Source organism: Nansenia antarctica (assembly GCF_963989245.1).
Source record: "Nansenia antarctica genome assembly, chromosome: 16".
Taxonomy (NCBI): Eukaryota; Metazoa; Chordata; class Actinopteri; order Argentiniformes; family Microstomatidae; genus Nansenia; species Nansenia antarctica.
Window position 1 is genome coordinate 14,618,957 of NC_137686.1, and position 5,000 is coordinate 14,623,956.

At 47.2% G+C, this 5,000-nt stretch overlaps 1 protein-coding gene across 1 annotated transcript in view; it reads right to left on the reverse strand.

Annotated features, from left to right (window-relative positions):
• The window catches only part of b4galt2 (UDP-Gal:betaGlcNAc beta 1,4- galactosyltransferase, polypeptide 2), a gene marked incomplete at both ends in the record, with an annotated part of 122,828 nt that overhangs the window by 36,381 nt on the left and 81,447 nt on the right, over positions 1-5,000 (reverse strand). The window lies entirely within an intron of this gene.

Here is a 5,000-nt window from a genome sequence, read left to right on the forward strand (position 1 = left end):
TCTCTCTCTCTCTCTCTCTCTCTCTCTCTCTCTCTCTCTCTCTCTCTCTGTCTCTCTCTCTCTCTCTCTCTCTCTCTCTCTCTCTCTCTCTCTCTCTCTCTCTGCCATCATCCACTCTGATTAATATACCATAGGGGTAGGCCTGGTTATCGCCTGGTAGGGGGAGACGATAAGGCTTTTACTGGGAGGGAGCCGACATAAATCAGCTTGTGTTGAAATGAATGTGTTAGTGGACGCACCACTGAGCTGAGATAGTGCGGCTTGATGCATTAGGATTATAAAGCCGCTGGTTGTTTGTTTATTCACTGCTCAGAGCGGGTCAATGCATGTAATGGAAACAGCAGGGTGGGGAAGTGTGTGTGTGCATGCTCCTGTGTGTGTGTGTGTGCTCGAGTGTGTGTCTCTGTGTGTGTGTGTGTGTGTGTGTGTGTGCTCCTGTGTGTGTGTGCTCGTGTGTACATGCTTCTGTGTGTGTGTGTGTGTGTGTGTGTGTGTGTGTCTGTGTGCATGCTACTGTTTGTGTTCTTGTGTGTATGCACCTGTGCGTGTGTGTGTGTGTGCCCCTGTGTGTGTGTCTGTGTGCATGCTACTGTGTGTGTTCCTGTGTGTGTGCTCCTGTGTGTGTGTGTGTGCGTGTGTGTGTGTGTCTGTGTGTGAGAGATGGGAGGGAAAAGTGCTGTATCATTAGAGATAAAAGTCGCTTCCAATCTCCTCGGAGTGAAGCGTGAGCTATGTAAATGTGCCGTAGGACGCTACGCTAGCCCGTGGCGCTACGCTCGCTAGCAGGGAGAGACGCTGTGTATAGGGCCTCATAAAGTAGACGGTGGCCAGTTTGCCCTTGTCACAGTCGTTTATCTTCCGCAGAAAGTTTCCTCTGTTCACTTCAGAGTGAAAAGATGAAAGGATGTGTGAGGCTCCGGGGGAGGGGGACGGAGGGAGGGGGGGGGAGGGAGGATACTCGTACGTGGGAGCTCACCAGGGGAGGCCGGCGGAGGGGGACATCTGAGGCTGTCAGGACTGCAGAGTCACTACCTGCTTTTCCGCCGTAGATTGAAGTCTTGTCTCTCCAGGCTACGTCTTAACTGTCCCTCCTAAAGACCTCTTCATTCCCACTACCGACCCCCCCCCTGCCTTGTGCAGTTTCTCTACTCTAATTCATTCTTCCTTCTTCTAGCATTGAGACTCCCGATGGCCCCCTTGGCCCTAGCATAGATTTCTTTTTCTTGTGAGGATTGACAGACAGATGACTCACTTACTTAGACAAAATGTAAGTCTTTTAATGTATTTTTTTTTGTAAGCTTTGGATAAAGGCGTCTGCTGAATGGGGACAAAGGTAAAATGAAAATGGAAATGTCGGAGGACGGGCTCACAGGAATGCACAGAATAAGGAATGGTATCAAACCCGGCTGGTACGCGTTCCTCGTTCCGTTACGCGGATTACAATGAGCCCGGCCTCCGATTTCTACCTCCACCGGCCTCCCCCTGCAGCTCACACCTCACATTAACGCAGTGCTTGTCTGGCGCAGCGTGGCTAGAGGCTAGCAGCTAGCTCGCTACGCGGAGCCCCTCCACAGTGAGTCTGCCGGACACACCAGTGGGTTCAGTAGGACACTTCTCCCCCACGCCACCAGAACCATCTCCATCACACAGGACGCACCAGAGACATCGCAAGCCACGGGCCCGTTTCAAACCGAGCTCTGTCAACCCGACATTATTTGTTTTTGTCGCTTTTTAGGATGAAGGGACACAGCGAGTGAGTAGCGAGAGAGGTTCTACACTCCTCCTACAGCGATAAATAGATTGTTCGCCCCCCTCCGCCCGCCCTCAAGTGTTAACTATAATGCTTGTCCCCTGAGCCAGAAACAAACATGGCAGGGCTCCCGCAGGACTGTGCTGGATGTCTTTGATGATATTTCGAAGAAGGTTGTGCGGTGTTCTTTTGGTTTGGCATTAGATTCTTCTCTAAGGAGGAGGTCCCTCTGTTTTCTCTGTTTCCTCTGTAGAAGCGTACTGTACAGTAGCCTAGCCTAGCTCCTCTCCCTGTCTCCTCTGTTTCTCTATAGCAGCGTACTGTAATATAGCCTAGCCTAGCGTACTGTAATGTACCCTAGCCTAGCCTAACCTGGTGTACTGTAATGTAGCCTAGCATACCTCATCCACTACAGTACGGTTAATACTAGAATGCTCCATACTGTTTTATATGTCTACCTGCAGGCAAGTACTGTAGATTATATTATATTAGATTCAACTTTATTGCCACTGACCGAGTATAAGTATGAATGAATGAATGAATGGTCTTTATTGTCATTGCTATAGTACAGGTACCAAACAACGAAATTTAGGAGGGGTGGCTCCCCTGGTGTTAGGAAAGAAAAAAAGAAGAAAAAAAACTAAAAGAAACACAAGAAGGGAAATAGCTGGTTTACATAAATAAAGGCTATGTACACTATCCACTATACTATACTGTACAGATAAAACGACTAGGGTTGTCATATTGCACATAGTGTTATTGCACATTCATTTAAAGTGTCGCAGTTTGCAGGCTTGAAATGTACATATTTGTGCCTCAGCACTACACCTGATTTTTTCAGTCCAGCAGCTGCCATCAATCCGTCCAGACTGTCCAGGGCCCAGAACCTAGGTCTTTGCTGTGTTCAGGGCCTGGATGGCCCTGGGGTAGAAGCTGTTCTTCAGTCTGTAGGCTACTAAGACAACGAAACGTCAGTTTGGCATCTATCCAGATGCAGAGTGCATTTAGTGGCATCGTGCAAAAGACATGATAATGTGACAGTGAGACATGATATGACAGCGTACGGTATTATAAGTAAAAGCCTGGCCTAGCTCGCCCTCCTCTCCAGAGACACCTGAATCATTCTCACTTGACACTGTAATGCAGGGTATTGACTGGGAAACCACATCATCCAGCGCTACCTCTGCCCCCGCCGTGGAGTGGCCGGGCGGACGTCCTCTCCTCGAGAGACACCTGAATCATTCATCATTCTCAACCGCTTGACACCGTAATGCAGCATATTGATGTTGTACCATTACTGTACACCGGTGAAGGTGGAAATCGGAGAAGGACGGGCGGATGGTTGTAATGCGAGGGATGGAATGAGGGACTGGAAGGTTCCGGTCTATCAAGACTAAAACCTCGCGCCACCTGAATGAACAGTTTCTTCCTCATGGCCCAAGTGGGCTTCACAAACAACTTGGACTTGCACTCACTCACTCACCCCCCCCCCCCCCCCCCCATTGCACGCACACACACACACACACACACACACACACAGTGTAATTTATATTAGTTTTACATTTATTCTTATTTACAGGCTACATAATGATTGTTCTATTGCTCTTTTTGCCATTGATTTTTTTTGTTGTTGCTTATAAATATATAGATATACAGATTTTTTTTGTCCTATGCACCAACCTCACCAAGTCAGTTTCTTGTATGTGCAAATATACTTGGCAATAAAAATAATTCAGATTCTGAATTGATACCATTCCTCATTCCAGCCCGTGTGTTACAGTGAGCCCGTCCTCCCATGTCAGCCTCCGACGGATCTGCTCAGGGATGGACTGTCCTGCAGCAGGTAAACAAGCAGGATGAAGTCTGAACCTCCTGGATTGAACACAAGCAGCAACACCCTAACCCTGGCACAAAACCCCTAAAACCTTACTCAAATAAAACTGAGTTTACCAGGTTTACCCTACACTCCCTCTCCCAGTGCATGTACTGTTTACCATGCTGCAATGTTAGCTTAGCATTGCTCCTCTACATTTACATTTTTGGCATTTAGCGCCTTCGGACGCCTTTAATCCAAAGAGACATACAACAAATACATTTGTCTAAGTAAGTGAATCATCTATCTAACAGTCATAGCAAGACAAAGCAATCTATGCTAGGGCCAGGGGCCATTGGCAGTTGCAATGCTAGAAGAAGGAAGATTTCTTTTTTAATTTTATGAATTATTTACAGTAGAGAAAGCAGGTAGAAGGCGGGTAGAGGGGATGAAGAGGTCTTAGGAGGGACACTTAAGGTGTAGCCTGAAGAAATGGGCCTTCAATCTACGGCAGAAGATCCTCCTCAGGAGACAGGCGAGTCATTCTCATTCAAGGACCGCACTCTTGATGACCCGATGCAGCATAAGAATGATCCATATCACCTCATTCATAATCCAGTTGCATGTCTTCAAACATCAGCCTCATCCCCTGTCAGAGAAGACAAGCCTGCTCTTCACCTGGCGAGCGTGTTGCCACGGGACCGCGTTAGCATGTTGGAAATGCTACGAATGCATCATTCATACATTTTAGTCCCCTGGTGGTGAAAAGCGGAATTGGAATGCGAGATCAAGAGAAAAGAACTCGGGGAATTCTCTTCCATCGTTGCGAGAAGCATCTGCCTCATCGTGTCTCTCGAGAAGGTGCGCTTAAACGCGGCGTGTTGCGGAAAAGAGGGTCATGCGATGAATGACCATGAACATCCCAACTTTTGTCCAAGAAGATAACTTACAACAACCCTTTCACTCCCACCACTGAGATATACCCACTTTAAACAAGGACAAACAGACGGTCACTACTTTTTAATGCAGCTTTGAAACTGTTCTTATTTATTGTGGGGGTGTATGTTTTTATGTTGTTTGTGAGCCCCTTAACCTAAGACTATTTTCCATCATTATGTGAAAGGCACGTAATGTTTTTTTAATGTATTAATCTTGAATGTTGAATCATCATGGACGCATGGCTAACAGCCAGCTGTAATAGGGTCGTGTTGAAATACGGGATGAGAAGGCACGCATCACCAAGGGGCTGAATCTGAGAAAACAGCATGCACACGCACGCACACACACACACACACACACACACACACACACACACACACACACACACACACACACACACACACACTATGTAACTCCTGGCATTTACATACACCTGGAAGAGGCATACATTTCACTTTTGTGTTGGTTAGTTTAGAAGGATATTATGCTTTGGCGCTG